General features: G+C 35.3%; 2 pseudogenes; both read left to right on the top strand.

Annotated features, from left to right (window-relative positions):
• Positions 1 to 5,660: 5,660 nt before the first annotated feature.
• On the top strand, positions 5,661 to 7,756 carry LOC147783936 (polygalacturonase-like; annotated as a pseudogene).
• Positions 7,757 to 14,255: 6,499 nt separating this feature from the next.
• LOC147783935 (polygalacturonase-like) lies at positions 14,256 to 16,295 on the top strand (annotated as a pseudogene).
• The last annotated feature ends 5,313 nt before the right edge of the window (positions 16,296 to 21,608 follow it).

Here is a 21,608-nt window from a genome sequence, read left to right as displayed (position 1 = left end):
TCCTCTCATTTTTGGATAATAAGGTATAAGTCTCGGCTCTTAGTGTTCATAGCAAGGAGGGTGAAATCATAGTGAACTGAGGGATAGAACGTTCAAATGGAAAAAAGTTTCAGTCACCGAAGTATGGGGTAAGTTTGGTTAACCCCATGATTTTGTGCCTCAATATCTCTTTCTTAGTAATATGTTAATTGCTGAAGTTGGTACCGACGTGTTCAAGTTCGAGATATCTTGAAGTTTGGTGAAGGAACCAATTTCAATCGAGGCCTAGAATGTGCTGAACGAGGGTGATATCAGACTATCTAAGCCTTTCCCACACGCATGTCCGAATGGTTCACAAGGTAGAAGATGATCGTGTGGTTAGTTCAGTTGAACTAACAATTAATGGTTGATCTAAACCCCATCCTTTAAACTCTTTAATGTTTTTGTTCAATTTTAACCAAAGGAGGATTGTAAATTGTGGGTTCAACATCCTAGACATGTATATGTCTATCCTAACAACCTGATCACAAAATACCAAACATGTCCAAGTCAATTCATATCAGGATGGTATATATGTATGTTGTTTTTAAAACTTTTTACTGATTTCTCTCTCTTTTCTTTTTTACATGAATTAGGACCTAATTATGATATTTGTAGTGATTTAAGCTTGAGGAATGGGTAAAACCGAGCATGTAAATAGTCAATTCGATTTTTTTTTTGTTTTAAACATTACTGGTAGGAATTGACTTGGGCATGTTTGATATTTTGTGATCAGATTGTTAGGATAGAAATATACATGTCTAGGAAGTTGAATCACAATTTAGGATCCTCCTTTGGTCGAATTAGCGTGATAGGACAAACCAACTATTATTCATGTCTTTATTGAACTGAGCTGCTCAATTCATGTCTTAACGTTTATTTCTACACTCCAAAACAACGGGTAAGACTTGATAAACACGTATAAACAAGGTCTCAACAAAAAACTTAAGGCTATGTACCAGAAAACTCTACCTTAATTCTTCCAGCCATAGCGAGTAAAATTGTTCTATCATGGCTCGAGGGCGAAAGCTAGTCCAACTTTAGCACTCATATCAACCGCTTGGATGTCTACATCTGCAGATACGGTGAAGAATGATTTTGGACGACACTCGTGCTGGATAAGAGCACTGGCCTTGCCAAAGTTGTTCACTCGAGCCTTCACCGTGGTCAGTGGATCAAGTGAATGCTGGGTGCCAACAGTGATGGTACTTTAAAAAAAGTAGGGTAGCTTCCATAAAGTCTTTGTGATATCATTTTGTCACAAAATCCCACTTTTGGACCCGGGGGGTGTTTTGTAATTGAACCATCGAGGTCGGTGCACATGAGAATGTGTACTCAAGTTATTTGGCTTCATTGGAAGCTGTTATAGCTGGCCACTTGTCAACATTTTCTCCTTCACAAGACTCGCATTGGATAGTGGCCGCTTTGTCTCTTTTTCACCTGCATCAAAAAGTGGCATTGGTGTTTAGATCTTTCTCTTATTGGACGAGTTGGGGTTATGTTCTTCCCTTTAGATGTCAATGGGTTGAACTTGTAAGAGTCCCGCTGACCTCTCGGTTGGAAATGAACGTTTAACTAGCGCGCCGAAAGTATTAGAATCGTTCTTGATCCTACTTAGAATTAAACAAAACAAAATGTTAAACAAACTACATTGAAGAAATATGGAGAAAGTTCTCGCAGATCTTTAATCTACTTGCTCCAACTTCTCCAATAGTTGAATCTCCACCCTAAAGTATTCATCGCTAGGAATCGAACACAAAGTCAAGGCTTGTGGTTGCTTCTTGAAAGAAAATCTGCAAGGATGGGAGAAGGAGACTTTTAGAGAGAATACTGGGGAAACGTGGGATACTTTTTGGGTCAACCCAAGGGTCTTCTCTACCGCTATTTGAGGATATTTACCAAATAATATATTTGAATATCTAACATGGTAGGATATAACATCTTTTCCCAATCATATTTAAATGTCATAAGATATTCTAATATATATTTAACTAATTTAAATCTCGTTCAAATTTCAAATATATATTTTCATTCAATTATCTATATACATGGATTATTTTAACATTTAGTATATCAAAAGCAATAAATATATTTTTCTCCGATTTGAACCCATTAACTTAAATGTATTTTTCTTTCTTTATATTTAATATATCTAATATATTAAATTGCAATTTAAACACTCCAAGTTAAATATATTTTTTCTCTTTCTTGTATTTAATGATCTGATATGTTAAATATCAATTTGAACACTTCAAATTAAATACTTTTTCTTTTCAAGCTTATAAGTTTTTTTCTTTTCATCTTATTCTTGAGAGGGATTATTATTGTATTGTGAGGAAATAGTTGTGAGTATCCCAAATTGTAAATCTACGCTTTGAGAGAGTTGTGGTGTGTTATTATCAAACTCAAATACTTGTATCGGTTTGTTCCTGCGCCGTGGAAAGGATTGAGTTTGCTCTTGAACTCGTAAAAAGAGCGGTGTAGCGGTTTGGCTCAGATCCGTGGAAAGAGTCGAGAAAGTTCTTTATTCAAATTCCCAAGAGGCGCTTGGAGAGTGGAGTAGGTTGAGTTTGACCGAACCACTATAACACTACGGTGTCATTTTCTCTAACTCTTTCCTATTTAATTTCAAAATTATTATTGTGATTTATTGCATGTTCTACTTGATTATTGTTTTGACTTGAATTACTTTGTTATAGTAATTATCATCTTCTACTTATTTGGAAAAAGTTTCATCATCAGAAAAATTAATCACGTTTAAACACTTTTATCGTTAAAACCCTATTCACCCCCCCCCCTCTAGGGTTGCCATGCCGATCCAACATTTTTATGTTACCCTAGTTTACCTGAGTGGCCTGGATCATAGATTGTAGTGTCATGGTATCCAGTTATTCTGACACTTGTTCTTAGCGTGCCTTTCCTTATAAGGAATTTGAGCAGGGTCGGTCTCAGTCAAGGCTCTACCTGCTCTACCCCCTCGTCAAGTACCACTTCAGATTTTAGGGAACATAATCTATCATCATGCAATAAAATCTAAGTTATTAGGTACGGTAACCAATTATAACCTAATTAGATCGTAAGACGTAGCTAACATATGCATATAATTCACATAAGGAGCGAGATCTTGCCTACTAACCTTACAACTTACACACCTTGTCAAGGCGAGGTGAGCTTCAGTCAAGTTGCAAGGTGTCACGGTCAGGCTTTTTCAAGGCGTGTTGCTTACGGTCGCGTGTCAGGTGTTCCAATGACGATGGTTGTCCAAAACGTATTGTCCACGACCGCATGCCCGTTCCAACCCCTTTACTTGCTTTCATGTTAGATTGGCATTTACTATTCTTGTTGTGTTAGTACGGGGGCATGACCTGTCCACAAAATCATGTCTACGCCCTTCATGGCTAAAATGCTCCAAAATGTACTACAGGGTGATGAAACTAGTCGTCAATTCTTCCTACGGGGTTATATGCTATAAAAGTTTAGTTGTTGCTTATTTGCTTTTAGCCTGTAACATTGTTTTCTAGCAACAAAAAAAAAAAAAAAGATTCTGCGCATTTTTCTCGCTTACATTTTCTAAAACACTTTCTTTCGAACATGACCAAGGCTCGATCAAACGTCCAAATTGTCTACGACTTACAATTTTCATACTGCGGACTTGTTCATCGGGTTAGAATAAGTGTCGCAAAATCGCTATCCCGCTCCACAAGAATGTGATTGTGATAAGTGGTATTACAGCCAAGTTGGCTCCTTGAATCGTAGTACACAAACATGTCTGCTGCAAAACAACTGGGCATGTCCTGGGCTAATCAATTGGTAGAGATCGAAGATTAGTTACTCTACTTAAGTCGTTCCTACAAGCAGGATACTTACTAGGTATATTTATAAATTCACCCCGTTTTGTTTTCTTTTTCAGTTGTTCGCAGGTTGCAGAGTCAAGGTGGAGGAGCGTTCGAGAGCTATGCAGTCAGAGAGGGGGTCGTTACGGAACTTCAGTCCTTCTTTCCATTTTGTCAGTCTTGTCTATTTCATTTTCTAGTTGTATCCAAGTCCATTTTCCCCTTTGTAATAAATTGGAAGTCTTGTAATTTTATTTTAATGTGGAATTGTTTAACTTAATTTGATTTTAATTTTACTCCATTTTCTTATTTTATTTTACTTATGTTTTTATTCGTTTTCGCTTTCGTCTTTTTACTTTCGATCCGAGTTTCGAAGTCTCAGAATTCGTGCCGTGACATCTTGGATTTTCCATACCAGCGATAATATAAAATTACGAATAAAAGAATTATGAAATAATTAATTACAAAACTTTAGGGCATAAATCCCAACAATGGGAGACTTGAAGCAGTAGGAGGAGACTATGAATCCTCCAAAAAGATGGGTAGAAATCCATGGCAAGGACTTCACAGCCACAACAACTACAATCAATGGTCCTCGTCCAGCTTCATATACGAGGTGGTCTATCGAGAATCTGAATACCCACAAACAGTGCACCTTCATGCCTTCCGAGCCAAACCGTCGAAAACCCTGCATTGGGGGTCTTAAAGTACCTATTTGCTTTCAAGAAAAGAGTTGTAGAGACAAAATTGTCAATGTCTTATGTACATTGAGGACTAGGTTAACCATAGATCGGCCAAGAGCACAATGGTCGACCCTAGAGCTATGCACAACTTTATGATAGAGACGGAAGAAAAACACTTAAACATTCTCTAGTATAAAGATAGAAATGATGAAAGTTGTCAATGCGATACTTTTATCTACCTCAAGAGTTATAAAGAGAACTCCGATAAGTGAGAGGCGGTAAAAGAAAAGTCTTTAATGATAAAAAATTTGTCGATCCATATAAAAACGGCATATCATCGATATAGTCTATCAACGATAGACTTTGAGACTTCGAAAAGTGTAACATCCCTAAATTGTTTCTTTGTGTGGTGCATTTGTAAATTTATTGGATAGTTCAAAATATGACAAACAATTTTGCTTCTCTTTGTTTGTGTGACATCTTTGCAAATAAAAAGTCACCGACTCTATATTACATCACCAACTACAAATAAAAAAGACTATGAAAAATACATGATAGTGTTTTCTCCATACTATCTTCTAGAATATTTTATTATTTTTATTATAATAGAGAATCCATATAGAATTAATATCGACAAATATAAACACCTAAAAGTATTAGGAAATTGTTATTATTATAGTAGGAGGTTGAGAAGCCCGATCAATGAAACCGATGTTGTTACATTGCATAGTTCTTTAGTTGACACAAACAATTAAAATTAAACATCTTTTTTACAAAATAAGCGGTTGGAAAAATTAGGGTTTTTGTTTTTTTGGCTAAGATCTCCCCATGTCTTTTTTTAGTTAAATAAAAAATAAAATCATATTGACAAAAGAAACTTTTTTTAAATTCAACTAAACTAAAAATGAGAGATGGTCATTAAAATGGCAATGAGTGTCTTATCTTATAAGATAGCCTTCAATTTAAAAAGGTTGGCAGGAGGCAGAGATTTACCTACGTGACATGCCTAATCAAAATTAGTTAAAGGGTGTAAAAACAATAATTGTTAAATAGAACAAGAATAGAATAGTAGTTGAGACGGGTAAGTTCAAATTAGAGTTAGAAGGGTAAGCATTAACCTATAAATATGACTCCACAGCTCTTCCATTTTCCCATAACTTGCTTCCTTTTTCTCTCTCTCATGCTTATCACCAGGCCTTGTATCATTAAGTTTTCTTTGGCTCCTCTCGTAACCTTTCATGTTTTTCTTTCCCTTCTATTTCTGTTTTGTAACCATGCCTTGGCTGCTGAATTAACATTCAATATTATTAGCCTCGGTGCCAAGCCCGATGGAAAGACCGATGCCTCGTCTGTGCTTCAAATGACATGGGCTAAGGCTTGTGACTCGTCTACACCGGCCACTATTTACGTTCCCAAGGGTATATTCTACGTTCGAAGTGTGAGCTTTAATGGGCCTTGTAAGAACAATGTTATTACTGTTCTCATTGATGGAACTCTTGTGGCTTCCTCGGACATTCAAGTTTTAGCTAAGAATAAATCTTGGATTGAGTTTAGTCACATAGATGGGCTTTCCATTACTGGCGGTATTATCGATGGGCAAGGAACTGCGTTATGGAATTGTAAACACTCGGGGAAGAGTTGCCCCACTGGAGCCACGGTATGCAAAATTTGAGTTGGCTAGATAAAAAATAAAATTTGAAAATTTTTCTTTAGCCGAAAGTTGAAAGAAAATGAGTCCATTAATTACAATATTAATTTAAATTTGTACTAATTCTTGCTTTCGATTCTTTTGAATGGACAGAGTCTTCGAATAAATGATGCACGAAACGTGAACATCAATGGATTGTCTTCAATTAACAGCCAAAAGTTCAACATTGTGGTGAGTGGGTGTCAAAACGTGCATATGACAAGAGTGAATGTCTCGGCTGCAGACGATAGTCCCAAACACTGATGGCATCCATGTGGAACAATCATCATATGTGACCATCCTCAACTCGAGCATTAGCAACGGCGACGACTGCATCTCAATCAGTCCAGGGACCTCCAACTTGTGGATGGAAAGTATTACATGTGGACCTGGACATGGAATCAGGTAGCTAGATTACGACGAACATGTTTTGAATTTTTTTTTTAAAGGGTTAAATAAATTTGTCGCACTAAATTTTAAAAGATAAACCTAAACGTTGAATTAAATTTGAATCATTAAAAATATATCCTAAAGTTATTTTGAAGGTGAGAAAAAAGATTTAAATTATTTTAAAATTATTTTGGATCAAAGTTGTTATTTAATATATTAGGTTGAAGTGAGAAAATTGAACCTCATGAAAAATTTGGTATTTTATTGAATGTATTTGTAGCATTGGGAGCTTGGGGATAAAGGCCGAGGAGGATGGAGTGCATAACGTTACAGTGACATTATCTACTTTCACCGGGACTCAGAATGGAGTAAGGATTAAGTCTTGGGGAAGACCAAGCCGTGGATTTGCTACAAAAGTTTATTTTCAACACATTATTATGGATAATGTGAAAAATCCAATCATAATTGATCAAAATTACTGCCCACATGGGGAAGACTGCCCTGGTCAGGTATATTTTCTCATTAATCTCACACAAGTTAATTTTTTTTCTAATTATATTTAACCTTACATTTGAATAGAACTCAAATTTTTAATTTTATAAACAATCGGATTTATTTTATCTTTAATGGCTTGAAATTTGTTTGGTTTAAAATGGGTGCTAAATTATTAGTATTATTTTTTGTTACATTAAATTACACTTATGGGTAATAAATTGCGGACTCGGTTACCCTCACATATCTTAATATGGTACGAAGTTTTTAGGTGGTAAAAAAGTTTATAGATGTCCTTGTTTATCCGTTTTCTTAGCATATTTTGATCATTATTCTTTATTCTGATTAGGCTTCCGGAGTTAAAGTTAGCGAAGTAACATACGAAGACATCAAGGGAACTTCCGCCACTGAAATAGCAATCAATTTTGATTGTAGCCCAATAAACCATTGCACTGGATTAAGCTTGAAAGACATAAACCTAACTTACGAGAATCACATCGCTAAAGCTTCATGTAAAAATGCCGAAGGAACGACCTCTGGTGTGGTTGAACCTTCTGGTTGCCTAGCAGACGAATCTAATTTTCCGCTTAACGTGTTGGTACTAAAATTAAAGGATAATAAAAATGCTCTAGAGGGCTTATAAATTAGTTACCAATTCTACCATAAAAATCGAACAACTTTGACAAAATTTTAAACTCAATAAACTTTTTCTTATGGTATGGTATTTAGTGATTTAAAACAATTGCTGTCGTGGAGTAGGTCTAAGTGTTCCCACAAAACGAGAAAATCTCAATGAATTATTTATTCCTATAGTTGTTAAATATTATTCTAGAATAACTCTTATTCCTAGAGTCCTTTTGGTAACTATTAGTTTGCTCAACCACATCATTAACAATCTTAATAAAATCTACCCATTATTTTAGACACAGCAGTTTGTCCTTTTAAGAGTTCAGCTTAATACTGACCCATGCAAATAAATTCCACAGGAGGACAGTCCAAAAGCCACCGCGATCCTCTATATGAATCTCACATTACGAACCAATGATCCAGACCGTATGATGTATTGTCATGTTTCCTTCTCGCTATTTTGAAAATAGTTCCTACTTATGAAAACTAGGGTAGACTTATTTATTTGCAAGTGAACTCGAACTTAAGACCCACTTTGTTGGCAATAACTTCCCTTTGAGACTTGTGGCCATCTACCCATATTTTTCTTGTTATTTTTAGGGCTTTTCTTAATCATGGGGCATTGGACAAGACTTCTCTAGAGATGAATTTGGGATTTATGGGCTCAATCTTAGGAACAAAGAAATGAACTATTAAGAAGAGGTGAACCTTTCCTTCATAAAATACTCTCTTTATTGAAATTGACAAACTCTTGATCTTCAGCTTTACGGTGATTGCAACATTTTCATAAAGGACTTAGAATTGAAACACAGTGGATTGATTGATCAAATTTGAATTTCAAATGTCGGTTTTGGGACCCCCCCCCCCCACATTTTTGGATAATAAGGTATAAGTCTCGGCTCTTAGTGTTCATAGCAAGGAGGGTGAAATCATAGTGAACTGAGGGATAGAACGTTCAAATGGAAAAAAGTTTCAGTCACCGAAGTATGGGGTAAGTTTGGTTAACCCCATGATTTTGTGCCTCAATATCTCTTTCTTAGTAATATGTTAATTGCTGAAGTTGGTACCGACGTGTTCAAGTTCGAGATATCTTGAAGTTTGGTGAAGGAACCAATTTCAATCGAGGCCTAGAATGTGCTGAACGAGGGTGATATCAGACTATCTAAGCCTTCCCCACACGCATGTCCGAATGGTTCACAAGGTAGAAGATGATCGTGTGGTTAGTTCAGTTGAACTAACAATTAATGGTTGATCTAAACCCCATCCTTTAAACTCTTTAATGTTTTTGTTCAATTTTAACCAAAGGAGGATTGTAAATTGTGGGTTCAACATCCTAGACATGTATATGTCTATCCTAACAACCTGATCACAAAATACCAAACATGTCCAAGTCAATTCATATTAGGATGGTATATATGTATGTTGTTTTTAAAACTTTTTACTGATTTCTCTCTCTTTTCTTTTTTACATGAATTAGGACCTAATTATGATATTTGTAGTGATTTAAGCTTGAGGAATGGGTAAAACCGAGCATGTAAATAGTCAATTCGATTTTTTTTTGTTTTAAACATTACTGGTAGGAATTGACTTGGGCATGTTTGATATTTTGTGATCAGATTGTTAGGATAGAAATATACATGTCTAGGAAGTTGAATCACAATTTAGGATCCTCCTTTGGTCGAATTAGCGTGATAGGACAAACCAACTATTATTCATGTCTTTATTGAACTGAGCTGCTCAATTCATGTCTTAACGTTTATTTCTACACTCCAAAACAACGGGTAAGACTTGATCAACACGTATAAACAAGGTCTCAACAAACAACTTAAGGCTATGTACCAGAAAACTCTACCTTAATTCTTCCAGCCATAGCGAGTAAAATTGTTCTATCATGGCTCGAGGGCGAAAGCTAGTCCAACTTTAGCACTCATATCAACCGCTTGGATGTCTACATCTGCAGATACGGTGAAGAATGATTTTGGACGACACTCGTGCTGGATAAGAGCACTGGCCTTGCCAAAGTTGTTCACTCGAGCCTTCACCGTGGTCAGTGGATCAAGTGAATGCTGGGTGCCAACAGTGATGGTACTTTAAAAAAAGTAGGGTAGCTTCCATAAAGTCTTTGTGATATCATTTTGTCACAAAATCCCACTTTTGGACCCGGGGGGTGTTTTGTAATTGAACCATCGAGGTCGGTGCACATGAGAATGTGTACTCAAGTTATTTGGCTTCATTGGAAGCTGTTATAGCTGGCCACTTGTCAACATTTTCTCCTTCACAAGACTCGCATTGGATAGTGGCCGCTTTGTCTCTTTTTCACCTGCATCAAAAAGTGGCATTGGTGTTTAGATCTTTCTCTTATTGGACGAGTTGGGGTTATGTTCTTCCCTTTAGATGTCAATGGGTTGAACTTGTAAGAGTCCCGCTGACCTCTCGGTTGGAAATGAACGTTTAACTAGCGCGCCGAAAGTATTAGAATCGTTCTTGATCCTACTTAGAATTAAACAAAACAAAATGTTAAACAAACTACATTGAAGAAATATGGAGAAAGTTCTCGCAGATCTTTAATCTACTTGCTCCAACTTCTCCAATAGTTGAATCTCCACCCTAAAGTATTCATCGCTAGGAATCGAACACAAAGTCAAGGCTTGTGGTTGCTTCTTGAAAGAAAATCTGCAAGGATGGGAGAAGGAGACTTTTAGAGAGAATACTGGGGAAACGTGTGATACTTTTTGGGTCAACCCAAGGGTCTTCTCTACCGCTATTTGAGGATATTTACCAAATAATATATTTGAATATCTAACATGGTAGGATATAACATCTTTTCCCAATCATATTTAAATGTCATAAGATATTCTAATATATATTTAACTAATTTAAATCTCGTTCAAATTTCAAATATATATTTTCATTCAATTATCTATATACATGGATTATTTTAACATTTAGTATATCAAAAGCAATAAATATATTTTTCTCCGATTTGAACCCATTAACTTAAATGTATTTTTCTTTCTTTATATTTAATATATCTAATATATTAAATTGCAATTTAAACACTCCAAGTTAAATATATTTTTTCTCTTTCTTGTATTTAATGATCTGATATGTTAAATATCAATTTGAACACTTCAAATTAAATACTTTTTCTTTTCAAGCTTATAAGTTTTTTTCTTTTCATCTTATTCTTGAGAGGGATTATTATTGTATTGTGAGGAAATAGTTGTGAGTATCCCAAATTGTAAATCTACGCTTTGAGAGAGTTGTGGTGTGTTATTATCAAACTCAAATACTTGTATCGGTTTGTTCCTGCGCCGTGGAAAGGATTGAGTTTGCTCTTGAACTCGTAAAAAGAGCGGTGTAGCGGTTTGGCTCAGATCCGTGGAAAGAGTCGAGAAAGTTCTTTATTCAAATTCCCAAGAGGCGCTTGGAGAGTGGAGTAGGTTGAGTTTGACCGAACCACTATAACACTACGGTGTCATTTTCTCTAACTCTTTCCTATTTAATTTCAAAATTATTATTGTGATTTATTGCATGTTCTACTTGATTATTGTTTTGACTTGAATTACTTTGTTATAGTAATTATCATCTTCTACTTATTTGGAAAAAGTTTCATCATCAGAAAAATTAATCACGTTTAAACACTTTTATCGTTAAAACCCTATTCACCCCCCCCCCCCCTCTAGGGTTGCCATGCCGATCCAACATTTTTATGTTACCCTAGTTTACCTGAGTGGCCTGGATCATAGATTGTAGTGTCATGGTATCCAGTTATTCTGACACTTGTTCTTAGCGTGCCTTTCCTTATAAGGAATTTGAGCAGGGTCGGTCTCAGTCAAGGCTCTACCTGCTCTACCCCCTCGTCAAGTACCACTTCAGATTTTAGGGAACATAATCTATCATCATGCAATAAAATCTAAGTTATTAGGTACGGTAACCAATTATAACCTAATTAGATCGTAAGACGTAGCTAACATATGCATATAATTCACATAAGGAGCGAGATCTTGCCTACTAACCTTACAACTTACACACCTTGTCAAGGCGAGGTGAGCTTCAGTCAAGTTGCAAGGTGTCACGGTCAGGCTTTTTCAAGGCGTGTTGCTTACGGTCGCGTGTCAGGTGTTCCAATGACGATGGTTGTCCAAAACGTATTGTCCACGACCGCATGCCCGTTCCAACCCCTTTACTTGCTTTCATGTTAGATTGGCATTTACTATTCTTGTTGTGTTAGTACGGGGGCATGACCTGTCCACAAAATCATGTCTACGCCCTTCATGGCTAAAATGCTCCAAAATGTACTACAGGGTGATGAAACTAGTCGTCAATTCTTCCTACGGGGTTATATGCTATAAAAGTTTAGTTGTTGCTTATTTGCTTTTAGCCTGTAACATTGTTTTCTAGCAACAAAAAAAAAAAAAAAGATTCTGCGCATTTTTCTCGCTTACATTTTCTAAAACACTTTCTTTCGAACATGACCAAGGCTCGATCAAACGTCCAAATTGTCTACGACTTACAATTTTCATACTGCGGACTTGTTCATCGGGTTAGAATAAGTGTCGCAAAATCGCTATCCCGCTCCACAAGAATGTGATTGTGATAAGTGGTATTACAGCCAAGTTGGCTCCTTGAATCGTAGTACACAAACATGTCTGCTGCAAAACAACTGGGCATGTCCTGGGCTAATCAATTGGTAGAGATCGAAGATTAGTTACTCTACTTAAGTCGTTCCTACAAGCAGGATACTTACTAGGTATATTTATAAATTCACCCCGTTTTGTTTTCTTTTTCAGTTGTTCGCAGGTTGCAGAGTCAAGGTGGAGGAGCGTTCGAGAGCTATGCAGTCAGAGAGGGGGTCGTTACGGAACTTCAGTCCTTCTTTCCATTTTGTCAGTCTTGTCTATTTCATTTTCTAGTTGTATCCAAGTCCATTTTCCCCTTTGTAATAAATTGGAAGTCTTGTAATTTTATTTTAATGTGGAATTGTTTAACTTAATTTGATTTTAATTTTACTCCATTTTCTTATTTTATTTTACTTATGTTTTTATTCGTTTTCGCTTTCGTCTTTTTACTTTCGATCCGAGTTTCGAAGTCTCAGAATTCGTGCCGTGACATCTTGGATTTTCCATACCAGCGATAATATAAAATTACGAATAAAAGAATTATGAAATAATTAATTACAAAACTTTAGGGCATAAATCCCAACAATGGGAGACTTGAAGCAGTAGGAGGAGACTATGAATCCTCCAAAAAGATGGGTAGAAATCCATGGCAAGGACTTCACAGCCACAACAACTACAATCAATGGTCCTCGTCCAGCTTCATATACGAGGTGGTCTATCGAGAATCTGAATACCCACAAACAGTGCACCTTCATGCCTTCCGAGCCAAACCGTCGAAAACCCTGCATTGGGGGTCTTAAAGTACCTATTTGCTTTCAAGAAAAGAGTTGTAGAGACAAAATTGTCAATGTCTTATGTACATTGAGGACTAGGTTAACCATAGATCGGCCAAGAGCACAATGGTCGACCCTAGAGCTATGCACAACTTTATGATAGAGACGGAAGAAAAACACTTAAACATTCTCTAGTATAAAGATAGAAATGATGAAAGTTGTCAATGCGATACTTTTATCTACCTCAAGAGTTATAAAGAGAACTCCGATAAGTGAGAGGCGGTAAAAGAAAAGTCTTTAATGATAAAAAATTTGTCGATCCATATAAAAACGGCATATCATCGATATAGTCTATCAACGATAGACTTTGAGACTTCGAAAAGTGTAACATCCCTAAATTGTTTCTTTGTGTGGTGCATTTGTAAATTTATTGGATAGTTCAAAATATGACAAACAATTTTGCTTCTCTTTGTTTGTGTGACATCTTTGCAAATAAAAAGTCACCGACTCTATATTACATCACCAACTACAAATAAAAAAGACTATGAAAAATACATGATAGTGTTTTCTCCATACTATCTTCTAGAATATTTTATTATTTTTATTATAATAGAGAATCCATATAGAATTAATATCTACAAATATAAACACCTAAAAGTATTAGGAAATTGTTATTATTATAGTAGGAGGTTGAGAAGCCCGATCAATGAAACCGATGTTGTTACATTGCATAGTTCTTTAGTTGACACAAACAATTAAAATTAAACATCTTTTTTACAAAATAAGCGGTTGGAAAAATTAGGGTTTTTGTTTTTTTGGCTAAGATCTCCCCATGTCTTTTTTTAGTTAAATAAAAAATAAAATCATATTGACAAAAGAAACTTTTTTTAAATTCAACTAAACTAAAAATGAGAGATGGTCATTAAAATGGCAATGAGTGTCTTATCTTATAAGATAGCCTTCAATTTAAAAAGGTTGGCAGGAGGCAGAGATTTACCTACGTGACATGCCTAATCAAAATTAGTTAAAGGGTGTAAAAACAATAATTGTTAAATAGAACAAGAATAGAATAGTAGTTGAGACGGGTAAGTTCAAATTAGAGTTAGAAGGGTAAGCATTAACCTATAAATATGACTCCACAGCTCTTCCATTTTCCCATCACTTGCTTCCTTTTTCTCTCTCTCATGCTTATCAGGAGGCCTTGTATCATTAAGTTTTCTTTGGCTCCTCTCGTAACCTTTCATGTTTTTCTTTCCCTTCTATTTCTGTTTTGTAACCATGCCTTGGCTGCTGAATTAACATTCAATATTATTAGCCTCGGTGCCAAGCCCGATGGAAAGACCGATGCCTCGTCTGTGCTTCAAATGACATGGGCTAAGGCTTGTGACTCGTCTACACCGGCCACTATTTACGTTCCCAAGGGTATATTCTACGTTCGAAGTGTGAGCTTTAATGGGCCTTGTAAGAACAATGTTATTACTGTTCTCATTGATGGAACTCTTGTGGCTTCCTCGGACATTCAAGTTTTAGCTAAGAATAAATCTTGGATTGAGTTTAGTCACATAGATGGGCTTTCCATTACTGGCGGTATTATCGATGGGCAAGGAACTGCGTTATGGAATTGTAAACACTCGGGGAAGAGTTGCCCCACTGGAGCCACGGTATGCAAAATTTGAGTTGGCTAGATAAAAAATAAAATTTGAAAATTTTTCTTTAGCCGAAAGTTGAAAGAAAATGAGTCCATTAATTACAATATTAATTTAAATTTGTACTAATTCTTGCTTTCGATTCTTTTGAATGGACAGAGTCTTCGAATAAATGATGCACGAAACGTGAACATCAATGGATTGTCTTCAATTAACAGCCAAAAGTTCAACATTGTGGTGAGTGGGTGTCAAAACGTGCATATGACAAGAGTGAATGTCTCGGCTGCAGACGATAGTCCCAAACACTGATGGCATCCATGTGGAACAATCATCATATGTGACCATCCTCAACTCGAGCATTAGCAACGGCGACGACTGCATCTCAATCAGTCCAGGGACCTCCAACTTGTGGATGGAAAGTATTACATGTGGACCTGGACATGGAATCAGGTAGCTAGATTACGACGAACATGTTTTGAATTTTTTTTTTAAAGGGTTAAATAAATTTGTCGCACTAAATTTTAAAAGATAAACCTAAACGTTGAATTAAATTTGAATCATTAAAAATATATCCTAAAGTTATTTTGAAGGTGAGAAAAAAGATTTAAATTATTTTAAAATTATTTTGGATCAAAGTTGTTATTTAATATATTAGGTTGAAGTGAGAAAATTGAACCTCATGAAAAATTTGGTATTTTATTGAATGTATTTGTAGCATTGGGAGCTTGGGGATAAAGGCCGAGGAGGATGGAGTGCATAACGTTACAGTGACATTATCTACTTTCACCGGGACTCAGAATGGAGTAAGGATTAAGTCTTGGGGAAGACCAAGCCGTGGATTTGCTACAAAAGTTTATTTTCAACACATTATTATGGATAATGTGAAAAATCCAATCATAATTGATCAAAATTACTGCCCACATGGGGAAGACTGCCCTGGTCAGGTATATTTTCTCATTAATCTCACACAAGTTAATTTTTTTTCTAATTATATTTAACCTTACATTTGAATAGAACTCAAATTTTTAATTTTATAAACAATCGATTTATTTTATCTTTAATGGCTTGAAATTTGTTTGGTTTAAAATGGGTGCTAAATTATTAGTATTATTTTTTGTTACATTAAATTACACTTATGGGTAATAAATTGCGGACTCGGTTACCCTCACATATCTTAATATGGTACGAAGTTTTTAGGTGGTAAAAAAGTTTATAGATGTCCTTGTTTATCCGTTTTCTTAGCATATTTTGATCGTTATTCTTTATTCTGATTAGGCTTCTGGAGTTAAAGTTAGCGAAGTAACATACGAAGACATCAAGGGAACTTCCGCCACTGAAATAGCAATCAATTTTGATTGTAGCCCAATAAACCATTGCACTGGATTAAGCTTGAAAGACATAAACCTAACTTACGAGAATCACATCGCTAAAGCTTCATGTAAAAATGCCGAAGGAACGACCTCTGGTGTGGTTGAACCTTCTGGTTGCCTAGCAGACGAATCTAATTTTCCGCTTAATGTGTTGGTACTAAAATTAAAGGATAATAAAAATGCTCTAGAGGGCTTATAAATTAGTTACCAATTCTACCATAAAAATCGAACAACTTTGACAAAATTTTAAACTCAATAAACTTTTTCTTATGGTATGGTATTTAGTGATTTAAAACAATTGCAGTCGTGGAGTAGGTCTAAGTGTTCCCACAAAACGAGAAAATCTCAATGAATTATTTATTCCTATAGTTGTTAAATATTATTCTAGAATAACTCTTATTCCTAGAGTCCTTTTGGTAACTATTAGTTTGCTCAACCACATCATTAACAATCTTAATAAAATCTACCCATTATTTTAGACACAGCTTAATACTGACCCATGCAAATAAATTCCACAGGAGGACAGTCCAAAAGCCACCGCGAGCCTCTATATGAATCTCACATTACGAACCAATGATCGAGACCGTATGATGTATTGTCATGTTTCCTTCTCGCTATTTTGAAAATAGTTCCTACTTATGAAAACTAGGGTAGACTTATTTATTTGCAAGTGAACTCGAACTTAAGACCCACTTTGTTGGCAATAACTTCCCTTTGAGACTTGTGGCCATCTACCCATATTTTTCTTGTTATTTTTAGGGCTTTTCTTAATCATCGGGCATTGGACAAGACTTCTCTAGAGATGAATTTGGGATTTATGGGCTCAATCTTAGGAACAAAGAAATGAACTATTAAGAAGAGGTGAACCTTTCCTTCATAAAATACTCTCTTTATTGAAATTGACAAACTCTTGATCTTCAGCTTTACGGTGATTGCAACATTTTCATAAAGGACTTAGAATTGAAACACAGTGGATTGATTGATCAAATTTGAATTTCAAATGTCGGTTTTGGGACCCCCCCCCCCCCCCACATTTTTGGATAATAAGGTATAAGTCTCGGCTCTTAGTGTTCATAGCAAGGAGGGTGAAATCATAGTGAACTGAGGGATAGAACGTTCAAATGGAAAAAAGTTTCAGTCACCGAAGTATGGGGTAAGTTTGGTTAACCCCATGATTTTGTGCCTCAATATCTCTTTCTTAGTAATATGTTAATTGCTGAAGTTGGTACCGACGTGTTCAAGTTCGAGATATCTTGAAGTTTGGTGAAGGAACCAATTTCAATCGAGGCCTAGAATGTGCTGAACGAGGGTGATATCAGACTATCTAAGCCTTCCCCACACGCATGTCCGAATGGTTCACAAGGTAGAAGATGATCGTGTGGTTAGTTCAGTTGAACTAACAATTAATGGTTGATCTAAACCCCATCCTTTAAACTCTTTAATGTTTTTGTTCAATTTTAACCAAAGGAGGATTGTAAATTGTGGGTTCAACATCCTAGACATGTATATGTCTATCCTAACAACCTGATCACAAAATACCAAACATGTCCAAGTCAATTCATATTAGGATGGTATATATGTATGTTGTTTTTAAAACTTTTTACTGATTTCTCTCTCTTTTCTTTTTTACATGAATTAGGACCTAATTATGATATTTGTAGTGATTTAAGCTTGAGGAATGGGAAAAACCGAGCATGTAAATAGTCAATTCGATTTTTTTTTGTTTTAAACATTACTGGTAGGAATTGACTTGGGCATGTTTGATATTTTGTGATCAGATTGTTAGGATAGAAATATACATGTCTAGGAAGTTGAATCACAATTTAGGATCCTCCTTTGGTCGAATTAGCGTGATAGGACAAACCAACTATTATTCATGTCTTTATTGAACTGAGCTGCTCAATTCATGTCTTAACGTTTATTTCTACACTCCAAACAACGGGTAAGACTTGATCAACACGTATAAACAAGGTCTCAACAAACAACTTAAGGCTATGTACCAGAAAACTCTACCTTAATTCTTCCAGCCATAGCGAGTAAAATTGTTCTATCATGGCTCGAGGGCGAAAGCTAGTCCAACTTTAGCACTCATATCAACCGCTTGGATGTCTACATCTGCAGATACGGTGAAGAATGATTTTGGACGACACTCGTGCTGGATAAGAGCACTGGCCTTGCCAAAGTTGTTCACTCGAGCCTTCACCGTGGTCAGTGGATCAAGTGAATGATGGGTGCCAACAGTGATGGTACTCTAAAAAAAGCAGGGTAGCTTCCATAAAGTCTTTGTGATATCATTTTGTCACAAAATCCCACTTTTGGACCCGGGGGTGTTTTGTAATTGAACCATCGAGGTCGGTGCACATGAGAATGTGTACTCAAGTTATTTGGCTTCATTGGAAGCTGTTATAGCTGGCCACTTGTCAACATTTTCTCCTTCACAAGACTCGCATTGGACAGTGGCCGCTTTGTCTCTTTTTCACCTGCATCAAAAAGTGGCATTGGTGTTTAGATCTTTCTCTTATTGGACGAGTTGGGGTTATGTTCTTCCCTTTAGATGTCAATGGGTTGAACTTGTAAGAGTCCCGCTGACCTCTCGGTTGGAAATGAACGTTTAACTAGCGCGCCGAAAGTATTAGAATCGTTCTTGATCCTACTTAGAATTAAACAAAACAAAATGTTAAACAAACTACATTGAAGAAATATGGAGAAAGTTCTCGCAGATCTTTAATCTACTTTCTCCAACTTCTCCAATAGTTGAATCTCCACCGTAAAGTATTCATCGCTAGGAATCGAACACAAAGTCAAGGCTTGTGGTTGCTTCTTGAAAGAAAATCTGCAAGGATGGGAGAAGGAGACTTTTAGAGAGAATACTGGGGAAACGTGGGATACTTTTTGGGTCAACCCAAGGGTCTTCTCTACCGCTATTTGAGGATATTTACCAAATAATATATTTGAATATCTAACATGGTAGGATATAACATCTTTTCCCAATCATATTTAAATGTCATAAGATATTCTAATATATATTTAACTAATTTAAATCTCGTTCAAATTTCAAATATATATTTTCATTCAATTATCTATATACATGGATTATTTTAACATTTAGTATATCAAAAGCAATAAATATATTTTTCTCCGATTTGAACCCATTAACTTAAATGTATTTTTCTTTCTTTATATTTAATATATCTAATATAATATATTTAACCTGGAGTGTTTAAATTGCAATTTAATATATCTAATATATTAAATTGCAATTTAAACACTCCAAGTTAAATATATTTTTTCTCTTTCTTGTATTTAATGATTTGATATGTTAAATATCAATTTGAACACTTCAAATTAAATACTTTTTCTTCTTTCAAATTTTTCTTCAACTAAATCGATCCTTTTCGTGTTACTATGAGCTGGCAAAGGAACCTTATGACCGTATTGATTATAAGCTGCAATGATGTAAAACTAATTAAATATATTCCTTAATTAATCAACTTTGTTCATTAACTATAGGCCACTCCATTGTAGACCTAGAGTTGCACGCTTATATAGTGTACAACAAGTTTTGACCATTGATATAATCGTTACAAGCTATCATGAGTTGTTCGCAATGTCTTATGCCTTAAGTGCCATAACTCTCTCATGAACAATTTACTTATGATCAAACCATAAACCAAGTCCTTCCAGGGTCGGTGAGAGAGTGTGACTCCATTGTTCAAGTCCCGAAATAAGCACTTAAGGGAACTACTCGTCTACTTATTCTATATCGGAAAGAGTGAATTTCATCTCGTGAAATTATGTTCCCAGCTCCCTGTTTGGTCAAGTTCCCAAAACAGTAGACATATTAAATTTGCTATAAAAGCCATTCTCAACTCCCATGGGATTGAGATTGAGTCGCATATGGTCAACCTGTAAAATATTAATTTTCTCGATTAATGAATTTGTGAAGCGAGATAAAAAAATTTCGTGGTCCAATCTTATACAAACTCTTTGCAGTATAAGATACACCCACTCACATGTGTCAACATGAACGATTTAAATATAATCGTTTGTAACAATTACAGACAGAGTCGTATCAATCATGTTATCAGGATAAGAGACCAAACCTTATCGACATACGATAGACCCTTTAGGTTATTCTTAAACATGATTCTCTTGTATGTCAATCACATGTTGTTTAAGATTACATCAATGATCTAGGACTTTTCATACCATGGATAATGTTAAATTTTAAATAAAATAATCAAATATATTATTAAAATTAAACAATTAATTACAAGGCTTTATGGCATGAATCTCAATACTCTCCATGTCCAAGATATTCTGACATTGTCCCCACTTTTTTGTTGGCTTTTTGGCCGTTGATCTCACTTTAATTAATTTCAATTAATTAATTGATGTTTTGATGATAACAAACTACTTTTTAATTATTAACTATTTTCAGTATTTTGAACTGTCCACAGTATAAGGTCGGGAATAACGATTTCAACGACTTTTCAATTACTCAAATCAGAGCTAAAACGAAGAAATTACAATCGAGACAACATACCCAACGTGATGATGTGTCAGCAAAATCAAAATGATGGACAAATCAAAATATATCAAAGTATGACATTTATAATTTTGGGAGAGTAACAAATGGTGGAGTTTATTATTTTTTTTTCTTCTTATTATTATATTTTTAAATAAAGTTATTTTTACAAAATATAAATTTGAATCTAACCGTTACTCACATCGATTTTTATTATTATTATATTATTATATTTATAATAAATTTTGAATTTCATTTGACCGTTACTCACATAACTTTTTATTATTATTATTATATTATATTACTATTATATTAAAATTTTTAAATAAATGAATTTAGAAAATTTTCTTATTTATTTACTTTTAATCTCCACCCTTCATTATTCCTAACACAATCCAAAGGTCAACATTCAATCCTACATTTTGCCACTTTTCTCCTCTATATAAACTCATCTTCCCCACATTTTAAAACACACAATTTACATACATTCTCCAATCCTCATTTGTTCAAAGTCTCCATTGTTTGTTGCTCTCTCCAAGCTTACAAGTTTATTTCTTTTCATCTTATTCTTGAGAGGGATTATTATTGTATTGTGAGGAAATAGTTGTGAGTATCCCAAATTGTAAATCTACGCTTTGAGAGAGTTGTGGTGTGTTATTATCAAACTCAAATACTTGTATCGGTTTGATCCTGCGCCGTGGAAAGGATTGAGTTTGCTCTTGAACTCGTAAAAAGAGCGGTGTAGCGGTTTGGCTCAGATCCGTTGAAAGAGTCGAGAAAGTTCTTTATTCAAATTCCCAAGAGGCGCTTGGAGAGTGGAGTAGGTTGAGTTTGACCGAACCACTATAACACTACGGTGTCATTTTCTCTAACTCTTTCCTATTTAATTTCAAAATTATTATTGTGATTTATTAGATTATTGTTTTGACTTGAATTACT

Source organism: Cucurbita pepo, unplaced genomic scaffold (genome assembly GCF_057944985.1).
Source record: "Cucurbita pepo subsp. pepo isolate OVF unplaced genomic scaffold, ASM5794498v1 scafford_48, whole genome shotgun sequence".
NCBI lineage: Eukaryota > Viridiplantae > Streptophyta > Magnoliopsida > Cucurbitales > Cucurbitaceae > Cucurbita > Cucurbita pepo.
The sequence above is the reverse complement of the archived record's forward strand: the minus strand, read 5'-3'. Positions and strand labels throughout refer to the sequence as shown.